The sequence below is a fragment of the Pteropus alecto genome, unplaced genomic scaffold (genome assembly GCF_000325575.1).
Source record: "Pteropus alecto unplaced genomic scaffold, ASM32557v1 scaffold22, whole genome shotgun sequence".
Taxonomy (NCBI): domain Eukaryota; kingdom Metazoa; phylum Chordata; class Mammalia; order Chiroptera; family Pteropodidae; genus Pteropus; species Pteropus alecto.
The window spans coordinates 10,319,064-10,331,613 of NW_006434839.1; the positions used below are offsets into that span (position 1 = coordinate 10,319,064).

Here is a 12,550-nt window from a genome sequence, read left to right on the forward strand (position 1 = left end):
CCCTCCTCCTCTCCCCACCCCCTTATTCACTTCCATTCTCTAAAGATCAAGCCAGATGGAGACAACCAGGATTTGGGTGAATATAGCCCTGTGTGTGGCCATCTATAAAATGCAAATATTATTAAACCATCATCTGGGCCTACCTATATGAGAATTCTTGTCCTGTCTTTGCCTTGGCCAAGTTAATTTCTCTGAGCCTGAATATCCTAATCGTAAAATGGGAAAATACTATATAAAACAGAAAGTTAGAAATTCCTCGGATTTAATTTGCTAGCTATTGTCCTTGAGCTCTGTCTTGGTTTCTTCGCTCATAAAATAGGAGTAATAATAGTTTTTACCTACTAAGATCATTATGAAGATTAAATTAAGTAACGGATATAAACTACTTAGTATAGATTAAGGGCAAAATAAATGGAGATTATTAATCTAATCAGCTCTTAAGATAGACTATGTTCCACAGTGCTTGGGAGCCCAAAAATGGAGGAAGAGAGAGAACTGGGCGGTAGAGAAATATAAAGATCGTAACTAAGGTGGCAATACTTTACTTGGGCATCTGGAATTTTAACTTCCGCCATGAGTGAATGGAAGAATGTAAAGGAAATAAGCGTTCACTGAGTAACTGACACGTGACAAGCATTTTGCTAAATGCATTATATATATTATTTAACTTAATTCTCATAACCACCCTGTGAGATAGGTATTATTACCTCCCTTCTTTATTTGTCAAATACATTTTTCCATCAAAGGAAAAAGAGACTTCCCTTTAGCTAGTCTTGTACTCATCTTTCATATCTCAATTCAAACAAGTTTCCTTTGGGAACCCTTTGCTGACACTCAGACCCTTGCTACAAGCTCCAGGAGAATGATATACATTTCTCTCCCTGTTCGTTACCTTACCCTGAGTTTTATTTATGTCTGCTTCTCCTCCAAAGCCCGAAAACATCAGTGAAAGAAGTACATGGTCTGGTTTTATTTTCATTTCATCCTAGCACCTAGCACCACATAGCAGTCTTTCAATAAATATTTGTTGATTGAAGGAATAAATGAAAAAAAAAAGATTATCTTACCCAATATCTTCAATGAGTACCCACCAAGAAAGACTAGATAGGGCCCCAAGACAAACTCTCGTCAGGTCTTACTGCCTTGGAAATGGCTAACAAAAGAAACCTTCTTATGAGCTGTGCCCTTGTCCCCAAGCCCCTCAAAAGAAGTGATTCCATAGTCGGCCCGCACAGAAGTACCATACTAAAAATGCAATATCTTCACAATTTGATGTTATGATCCAGAGTCCATTTAAAGAACATATCCCTACATTGCTGGTGAATATAAATTGGTGCAGTCTCTATGGAAATTGATTTGGTAATATCTACAAAAATAAAAGAATGCCCATGTGCTTTAACCTAGAATTCCACTTGTATGAATAATTATTGCAGATAAGCTCCTGCATGCAGAGAATGGAGTACGTAGAGGCAATCATGGCAGCACTGTTTGTAGTAGCAAAAGAGTGAGAAAAAATAGAACAGCTTATCAGTAGAGGACTGGTTAAGTAAGTTTTTAGTACTAGATTGCACATTCATAGAATGGGTTACCATAAAGCTAGCAAAAGAGTAAGCAGTCTTATATGTACTAACATACTCTCCACGATACATTGTTAAGTGGAAAAAGCAAGTGTATAGTGTGTGCACGGTAAGCCACACTTTGTGTTAAAATAAGTTCACAAGATAGGACATACAAAATGATATACCATCTCCTACACTCTAAGACTGCTTTTTTTTTTTTTTAAAGCATTGGTGAGGATGTGGAGAAAATGAAGCCCTTATACATTGCTGTTGGAAATGTAAAATGGTGCAGCTGCTGTGAAAAGCATTTGGACAGTTCCTCAAAAAGTGAAACATAGAGTTACTGTATGACCCAGCAATTCCACTCCTAAGTATATACCCAAGAGAACTGAAAACATGTGCTCACACAAATACTTGTACACAAATATTCAAAGCAGCTTTATTCAAAATTGCCAAAAAAGTGAAAATGGCCTGAATGTACATCTACAGATGATGGATAAACAAAATGTGGTACAAAAAAATATTTAGCCATAAAAAATGAAATACTGATACATGTTACAGATAGATGAACCTTGAAAACATTATGCAAAGTGAAAGAAGCCAGACACAAAAGAACACATATGTATGATTCCATTTATATGAAATGTCCAGAAATGTCCAGAATTGGCAAATTCATAGAGACAGAAAGTAGTTTAATGGTTGCCGGAGGCTGGAGAGAGAGGGGAATGAATGAGAAGTGACAGCCAATGGGTACAAGGTTTCTTTTTGAGATGACAAAAGTGTTCTAAAATTAGACAATGGTGATAATTGCACAACTCTGTAAATATACTCTAAACACACTGAACTGTTAAAGGCATGGATTTTGGCACATCAATTATATCTGAATAAAGCCATTATGCTTTAAAAAGGAGGGCAAATTAAAGACATCTTCAGATGACAGACAAAAACAGGGAGTTAACCACTAGCACCCTTACTAAGGAAAATTTTGAAGCATGTACCTAAGAAGAAAAATGAACCTAGAAGGAAATAGTGAGATGCAAGAAGAACTGGTAAGTGAACATTTAGAAAACATATGGATTAATCTAAACAAATTATAACTACTCAAAACTATTTTTAATAATAATGATTCCTTTGAGAAAGTAAAAATAACAAAATGAACTTAAAAATCGGTAAACATTTAAGATGGGAGTGGTGAACAGAGAAAGTTGAACAAGTCTTGTTATTTTGGAGGAAAGTAGATATTGATTAATTTTAGATATTTTAAGTCTTTATGAAAATGTTAAGAGTGGCTCTTCCTCTTCCTTCCCTTCCCAAACAATTCGGTCTTCAAGCCATTGGGTAGAACAGAGCAGGTGTGTGCTGCCAGGGAGAGGACCAGGAGCCTAGAGTGGAATGTCTCTTTTACTCTCTGCTGTATCCTCAGTGTCTGGAACATGTTCAATAAACAACTGTTGAATGAATAGATGCATGAATGAATGGCCCACTGTCTCACTTTTTTTATGGACACTGATCCAATGTCATTTCTTAAGGAGGACTTCCTAATTATCCTATATAAAGCAACCCTCCCCATTCTCTCCATCTCCCTTACTTTGCTTCCTTTTTACTTCTCAGTATTCAACACCACCAAACCTATTTTATTTTTATTGGTTAATCATCTTTCATCCCCCACTGGAAGGTAGCTCCTTGAGGACAAAGAATTGGACTATTTTGTCAATTATTATATACCTAAACCCAGAGCAGGGCCAAGTACACAGTAGGTGCTCAACAAATATTTATTGACTAAATGAGTAATAATTTCTGCATATCTGAGATATTTTATATTTTTTTAAAAAAAGAACCACTGCTCAGTGATTGATTCTATTTACTTATATTTGTTGTGCAACAGATTTTTAACAATGATCATTTCTGGGTAACATAATTATGAGTTTCTTATTTCTTGTTTTCCCTCAAATTTTCTCTCATGCATATCTGTTATAGTCAGAGAAAAAATTAAAATTTACTAAGGTTTTGTAAATTAATTGCTTGTGCAACATTAATTGCTTGTGACGACAGATGCAATGAGGGGAAAACAGCCAAGTGAGTTTGGATGGGGAAATTGGGTCAAGAGCAGGGCCAGCTGTGGGAGGTGGGAGAGGAGTGGGAGGGCTGTGAGAGCACAGAGCACCTGGGACAGCGCTGGAAGGCTGAGCCAGCTCTGAAAGAGGGGCAGAGGGCACCCAAGGCGAATAGTGGCTTCTTCGCCCACTACCTGGGCCAGAGGCCTTAATTCTGAGTCTGGTTCTGGTGCTGACTGATCACTGACCTTAAAGAAATGAGCTCTCCCTAAGCCCTTTACCTCAGAGGTGTGTGGGTCCAGAACCTATGCTAAGCTATAGCATGGGCAGGCTGTGTGTGTGTGTGTGTGTGTGTGTGTGTGTGTGTCCTGAAGGTACAATAGACCTCTGTGCCCAAGCTCCATTTGGGGAATGCTGGATGAACAATGCAGAGTAGAAAAGACAATATTCAAAACTGTATGGGCCATATAAATGAACCACGATAAATATATACAGAGACTTATAGGATATACTCTTAAATATTAATATTAATGTTAACATTTTTCACTAGGCAAGATACTTTTGTTCATTAGTCATAACAAGCACAATGCCTGGGGTCTATAGACTTTTCAACAACTGAAAAATATTTCAGATATGGAAAACAAAATATATTGGCTTCAAAAATCTTTTAAAGGCAAAATTAAAATGAATAAACATTTATTCAAAGTCTACAAAATATAACATTATATCAGTTAGACAACTTCAACTCAACATGAGAACTTTCGATGTGAGAATATTTTAATGTGATGGGGGCATCCTATAGTATATATGTCTAGGGCCTGTGGATGTTCTACAAATGGATGGGTGGTAGATTATGGATTAGTTTTAGTTTCCTGTAGTTTCAATTTTTCTACTATGAGTATATGTTGTAAGAAGAAGAAAAAATTCAATCGATGTTCTGAAAAAGCATGTTAAAGAAAAAGCTTAGGAAAGGTTTGGGCTGTTTCCTCATCTCAATAAAAGCTTGTGAACCATCTAGTCTTTTGTCTTCTGTAGATCATAAGAATCAAAAAGGAAATTCACTCAAACATGTATTTAGAGTTTTCTCTTTCTGTGCTGTCCACCAAGCTATGTCCATCCAACAATTTAGAATAAACCCATGTGTTGACACTTTGCTCTCCTTCCTTCATGGAGTCATGAGCTATTCAATGTTGAGACCTAGAGAAAACATTCCTCCTCCTGTCCTCCTGCCTTGGACATCACAGTGGACTCTCCCCCGCCCCCGCCCCAGGCCAGTTGTGGCAGAGCCAGGCCTGGGCTGAGCTTGGTGCTGCTTGGCAAGTGGCTGAGGGAGCTGCAGGAGGAGGCAGGTGTCTTGCTGTCTTCTCAGGGAAGCAGAAGTGGGTGTAGAGGCTTGGGAGGCAATGGGGTTCTCCTGATTTCTGTGCTGTTTTCATCAACAATTACAATGCCTACTTCCCCCTCTTCTGCATATGGCTACACACACATGCCCTACATTTAATACATGTGGATAGATGAGCTTATTCGCCCTCTTCCTGGCCTACTGGCACTTTTCCCCAGACACAGATGCCCAGATATTTCAACTACCAGCTAACTAACTCCATGGCTGTGCTCCAAGTTGGCTAATGGAGGGCAGGGGCTGCCCTGCCGCCTCTAATCCCAGCCAAGAAGGGCAGAAGCTGCTGCCAGGAAAGACTGTTCAGTCAGAATCCTCCTCTCCACAGTCCCTTCTGAGCCCTGGCCCCACCAACCCGCTCCACCCAACTGATGCTGAAAGGCAACTAAAAACAGTGGATATCTCAGGCTCCCAGCTCTCATTTGTCCCTGGAAAATTCCCTAGTCCCCCAACCCTGATTCTTTTGCATATTGAAGTATCACTTCCTAATGTCACAGCATTCAATACATGCTTCTCAATTGATAAGCATGTTTTGTCCATAGAACCTCTTGTACTATTCTTAAAAATTATTATGAACAGGATGTGGTTCCATAGTGTAGCGGTTAGCACGTCTGCTTTACACGCAGAAAGTCCTGGGTTCCTGCCCCAGTGGAGCCACAGTCCATGGTCTATGGCCATGCCACCCTGAACAAGCCTGATATCTGATCTCGGAAGCTAAGCAGGGTTGGGCCTGGTTAGTACTTGGATGGGAGACCACCTAGGAAGACCAAGTGCCGTAGGCATAAAAAGTATATGTATATATATACACATATATATTATGAACATTTTACTTATTATTTATTTCCACTGTTAGATTGTAATTATTTTGAAAGGAAAGGTTTAGATTTAAAAGTATATCGTATCCTTAGTTTGTGCCTATACAAACAAGACGTTCAGTAGTTATCTCTTATTACGTCTCCTGTCACTTATAAGCCCTAAAGATCTCTAAAGGGTTTAGTGATCACCTGAGCTCACTAAACCCTTTAGCTAGACTAAACCTGAGCACTCTCTGCCCATCCCACTCACATTGCCAAACTCAGGCTCGTCCTGCTCAGCTTGGAGCAGTAGGCGAATCTCCCCTCTCCAGCCTCAGAGTCCTTACCAGTAAAACAAACTGACGAAGCTAATGCTCAAAGGTTCCTTCTATCAGATTAGATTCTATAACTCAGTGCTTTTACGGTGTCCTGGCAGCCTCTTTGCCTCAAGTTGCTGTAATAAACGTGTATAGCTGTCTCTTGCCTCTTCTCTCTCTGCAGAACAGGGAATTCAAGGAGCAGGAAGAAGAGCTATATGGAGAATCTTCATTCATAGCAAAGAAAACCAGCAGCTTTGGGATTCACTCAAAATGGGGGCTACTCAGAAGAATGAGCTTGGTGCATACTGGTAAGTGTAGAGCCTGGGGGGCAGGTGGGCGTACACGAAGAGCCTTTGCACTGTCAGTGACTCAAAGCCTGTTGATGTTCTCACTGTCAGTGACCTGGAGTGCCTGGGCATGTGGCTTTCATAGCCTCCTGGTGCATGTCATGTAGTCAAGAGGCATGTGACTATTGGTGTTTGTGCACCTGAAACTGTGTGCTGAGTCTTTCACTGTAGGAAGTTCAGGTTCTTTGGTTGAATCACCTGGTAAATAGTAAACATGGGCTGCCTGCAGCTCCCTTCCTTCTTCCAAGCCAGGAAAGAAGGGAAGTTGTCTGTCCCCCCAGCTTGCAGAGGCCAGCACACCTGAACAGCGCTTTCCCACAAAGGGGGTACACTGTGAAGGTTACCCTATCTCCTGGGGGAAAGGCTTTATTTATGAGCCCCCTAGTGGAAAGGCCATCAGGTCAAAATCATTCTGGAGAAAAGACAAAGTCCTGGAACCCCTGCAATTGCTAAGCCCCCAAGTTACAAGGCCTGGTTGACCAAGGAAAGGGCATTGTTGACGGAAGAGTTCCACGAGGGGCCCTCCCCAGAGCAGCCAAAATGAAAAATAGCCTTGAACAATAGCCTTGACTTAACCATCCCATCGGACCTGACACAAAAGCGAGTCAGTGATAGGGAAATTCTCTAACATAGGCAGCTGGCGTGACCTAGAATTCACCTCTACTTCATTCTGTGATCATTACAATAGGTTACATTGCAGCTTTGACTCCTTTATGGGCAAACCAAGTGCATTACTATATATGCATGCTCAGGGAGAAGAAGGTTATGTAAGAAATCTGTCTGCCAATCAAGACTAGTAGGAGAAGGGCTACTGTGACAAGGGGAGGACCGGAGCTTTGCAGGCAGAATAAAAGAGCCCAAAGCAGGAGGCTTCCGGGCGGACCTCACTTGGCAGCCTGCTTTCTCATCTGAGAATGTACATTTGCTTTCAATAAAACTAGCTTGCTTACAAATTGCTGGGTGTCCATATTCAATTCATTGTCAACTGGACACCAAGGACTGAGGTCCAGGAGTTCTAGAACTCCCCAATCCCGTACCATCGTCACATGCCAGACAGGATTGATAAGTTGCTGCTATCATCAGAGCCCAGATTTCAACTCGCCCTGCTCCCAAAGCTGGGGTCCCATAACCTGTCAAGGCAGGACGGAGTGGGCCCCCGCTCTGGGAACATTGTTGCTTTCCTCTTCCCAGAGCCCTCTCCCAGGACTGTTGTCCACCTGCCAGAGTTGGATTTCCTCCCTCAATGGTGGGATCTCCCTCCAGTTCCTTCCCAGCCATAAGAAGAGATGATATACTACTTACTACCTTTTGCAACAACATGGATGGACCTTGAGATAATCATGCTAAGCAAAATAAGCCAGACAGAAAAAGTTGAAAATCACATAATATCACTTATATGTAGGATATAAACCTAAAAGTAACAAATGAACAGGACAGACAAACAGAGACTCATGGACATGGACTATAGACTAGTGGTTACCAGAGGGTAGGGGGTGTGGGAGGAGCGGGAAGGTAGATGTGGTAAAAAGGGTCAAATATAGGGAGGAAGGGGGAGGGTGAAGTGGGTAAAAGGGATCAAATATATGGTAGCTGAAGGAAACTGAACTTTGGGCGGTAAACACACAATAGAATATACAGATGCCAAATTATAATGTACACCTGAAAATTATATAAGTGTATTAACCAATGTTACCCCAATAAACTTTATTTTTAAAAAGTTAAAAAAAAGATAGAGAAGTGTCAATAAGATAACTTTTGTAGTTGTGATCCCTAGAAGAGTTAATAAAATCAGAATTCCATTAGACATCTCTTTTGTTTAGCTTTTATTATGAAGAATTTAGATCATACACAAGAGCAGACAGAAGAACAGAATAGCACACGAAAGAGCGGAACAGCCTGTATGCATCCAACACTCAGCCCCAGACACAGCTTTACCCGTGGTCAATCCTGCCCCATTCGCACAAGCGTGAACCTTCTCCCTCCTGTATGATTTGAAGCACACCCCACACAGCTTATCAATGCACCTGTAAGTATTGAGTATTTATCTTTAAAAGTTGAAGACTCATTTTTAACAAAGCCACAACACCATTATACATCTAAAATACCAATGATTCCTAATATCATCAAACACTCAGTGTTCAAATTTCTAATTGTTTCATTAAAAGATGTTATTTTTATATCTGCGAGAGTTTTGTATTCTAGAGAAAGGAACTGTAGGTAAGAATAAAGAAGTCAGTCAAATTACCACCTCTTTAAAATTAAATCAATTCTCCATTTATAGGTCACTTGCAATGTTTATACTTTTTACTATTATAAACAAAGCTGCAATGAATATCTTTAGACTTAAATCTTTGGATACTTTTCCAATTATTTCCTTAAGAGTAATTCCAAAGAGTGAAAACAACAGGCCATAACTTTTTTTAGGCTCTTGCTATGTACTGTCAAATAGCCCTCCCATCCACACTGTATGAAAGTGCCTGCGTTCCTATGTTCCATGCACACACAATCCAAACGGCATCATGCTCATTTGCAAATGAGGAAACGGAGTCAGTGTGTATGGGGGCGGGGAGGGACGGGGGGCGGGGGGACCAGAATTCCTTATGAGATGAGCAGGGTTGAGACCTAAATAGAGGGTCGAGGCTACCCGATTTGAAGAACATGGTACACAGCGGGACAGGGCTAAGGCTGAGCCCAGCTGCGCTGTCTTTTGCCATTTGCTAGATGCACCAGCTTTCCTTATAGTGATATGTATGTGTGGTGGAGAAACTGAGGCAGAAACTGAGGCAGTGAGTCAGAACCTCTAGGAAATCACTATTGAGGATGAAAAAGGGGTTCTATAGAAAGTCACCTCACAGGGTGATCTGATCATAAATTCCTAACTGGGCAGGTCATGGTTTGTAGTCACGCCCCAGGCATGTAACTTCTTTAGTAAAAGGCTTATTTTCGCCTTAAGCAAGCCTTGTCCATTGTTTCTGTGCGTCTAGGTTAACATACCTTTGAAGTTAGCCATAACCACCCTCAGGAGGGCACATGATCTTAATTATCCTGAATCCAGTCCCCACCTTGCTTTTTCACACCTTCCTGTAATTTGCTTTGTGTTCAATCCTTAGTTTCAAAGGCATAAAAGAAACTATCAAACTGTCATTCTCCAGAGCATTGAGCTCTTGCTTCTCCACAATTGTCAGTTTGGGCTCAAATAAACTCTTTTAAAATTTCTCTACAGGATATTTCTTATGTCGACACTGTCGATCCTCCAGATATTGTAGGCAACACTAATTCTAGTAACGGCAGAAAGCAAATTAGAATGGTGTTATGGGGATGGTGAATTGTGTCCCTCCAAAATACATGTTGATGTTATAACCCCTGGGACCATATGACCAGATTTAGAAATAGGGCTTTTGAAGATATAAGCAGGTTAAGATGAGGTCATACTGGAGTAGGGTGGGCCCTCCTCCAATGTGACTGGTGTTCTAATAAGAGGAAAATTTAGATAGATGGCCATGTGAAGACAGAGGCAGAGACTGGAGTCTTGCTGCAAAGGAATGTCTGGGGCTACCAGAAGCTGGAAGACGCAGGAAGGATTCTCCCCTAGAGCCTTCAGAGAGAGCGCAACCCTGCGGACACCTTTGAACTCAGGTCTCCAGGACTCCCGAGAATAAATTTCTGTTGTTTTATGTTACCCAGTCTGTGGTGCTTTGTCATGGCAGCCTTAGAAAACTAATACAGGTGGGGTAGAGTAGTGTGTATATGGGGGATGAAAGGGTTCCAACGTGAATTGATATCGTTTACACATTTGCAGGAATATGTCAGATTAACTCATTGTAGGAATATGTCAGATTAACTCATTGTAGGACACCAGAAAGCTGTGTTGGATCACGGGGAGGAGGATGAGAATAAGGGAGTGAGGAAGAGGGAGGGGGTCACTGCTGTGGGACAGTAGGGGTTGAGGATATCTGGGAACAGACCAGGGGTGAGCTGAGAGCAGAGGTTCAGGTGGAAGGCACAGGCCTTAGAAGAGAAGCCTTCCCATTACCATTACCCAAGAAATGACCTTGGGGACAGGCCACGCTTCTGGGTTTTCCAAAGGCAGAGGCTCTCACTCTCTCACACTGAAGACTCCTTATTGGCCTTCAGCCATGAATCCACGTTTTGATTTTGTCTGCAAAATAAATTTGCCTATCAGAGATTCTGATTAGCAAGTGAAAGCAAATAATTATTTATTCGTTCACTTCAACATTCACTGTAGGCCAGGTTTGTGCTAATAGCTGGCGATAAAAATTGAATGAATTGCATTCTCTATTCTTAAGCAGCCTAAATGTAATTTAAGTAATTCTAGTCAAAATTAAATCACTTGACATTTCAGTTAGCCTAGCAACCCTGCTGAGAAGGAGTGTAGGAGTTACATCAGACTTTTTGAAACATTGAAAATAGCACTGGGGACCTTTTTAGTGTGGATAAGGCTGATTTCCTAATTCTGAAGGGTGAGCAGAGAGCAGCCTTTTGTTTTCCAACCCTGTGAGCCCTACACAAAGGTCATCAACCCTATAAAATATAAATAAAAGCAAGATTTAATGCCACTTCCTATAGATTATCAAACCCAGAGGCAATAATGAAACAAAACAAAGCAAAAAAAAAGATAACAGGGATTGATCGGGACTGGAGAAATTGGAACCGACCTAAACTGCTGGTGGGAATGTAGATGAGGGCCCTGCTTCAGGAGAGAAAGTTTGCTAGTTCCTCAAGAAGTTAAACACAGAGTTAATGGCCATTAAAAGGTGAATTTAATATCTGTGAATTGTACCTCAATAATAATAATTTTAAAAGTCTCCCACTCATTTCTGAGATCTAGCCACACATTGCCTAGATCCAAAGACGATCACTTTTAATAAGTCTCTGGTGCATCCTTCCAAAGAAAAGCTGCATATGGATAGATCTTTAGAGACAGATAGATACATAGATATTCTTTTTTTGCACAGTTTTAAAATTTCATACAAAAGAATATTCTTCTGGACATTTCATATAAAGAATCATGAAACATGTGGCCTCCTATGTCTGGCTCTTTTTACTTAGCGTGTTTTCAAGCTCTTCCATGTTGTAGTATATATGAGAATTTCATTTCTTTTTAGGTCCAAATAATATTCCAATGTATGGATATACCACATTTTGTTCATCCATTCATCAGTCGATGGACTTTTGGAGTGTTTCCTCTCTTTGGCTATTATGAATAGTGCTGATATGAATATTTGTAAACAGGTTTTTATACAAATATGTTTCCAATTTTCTTGAGCCATGTAACTAGGAATGGACTTGCTGGGTCATATGATAACTCTATATTTAATATTTCCAAAGTGGTTGAATTATTTTACAACCCCACTGGCGATGTTTAAGGGTTCTAATTTTTCCACATTCTTGTCAAGACTTTTTATTGTCTTTCTTTTTTATTTTAGTGGTTGTGAAGTGATATCTCTTTATGGTTTTGATTTGTATTTCCTAACCACTAATGATAGTGAGCATCTTTTCATATGTGTATTAGTTATTTGTATGTCTTCTTTGGAGAAATGTCTATATATATTCTGGAGACAAGTCTTTTATCAGATACATGGCTTGCAAATATTTTCTCCCATTCCATAATTGCTCTTACTTTTATTTATTTTATTTTATTTTTTATTTTTATTCTTTCTTAAAGTGCTCTTACTCTTAAATGCTAAGTTTGACTAAGTATAAATTCTGGTTTGCTAGTTATTTGCTCTTAGACATTTAAAGATATTATTCCTTTGACATCTAACTTACGTTATTTGCCGCGTCCTCTTTCTACCCTACTGCGTGACAAGATCCAGAGATGGGGACAGAGGCTTCAAGGAATGCATCGTCAAGAATGAGGATGTGGCATGTGTTTAGGGATAATTAGTTTCTTAGAAACGATCCTATTAATAGGGGGAATTTAGGTAGCACAAATTCTAGTAAGTGTAAACGCTGCACAAATGGATTTCCTCAAAATTGGCTCTGAGGAAAACATAGTAAATTCCCCGCGTATAGAATCAGCTCCAGTCACCTTGACGTGTCCAGAATGCGTAATCCCT

The 12,550-nt window shown here is 40.3% G+C and overlaps 1 pseudogene; it reads left to right on the top strand.

The window, feature by feature from the left end:
* The first annotated feature begins 5,675 nt into the window (after positions 1–5,675).
* Positions 5,676–5,791, top strand: LOC112478748 (annotated as a pseudogene).
* Positions 5,792–12,550: the final 6,759 nt, after the last annotated feature.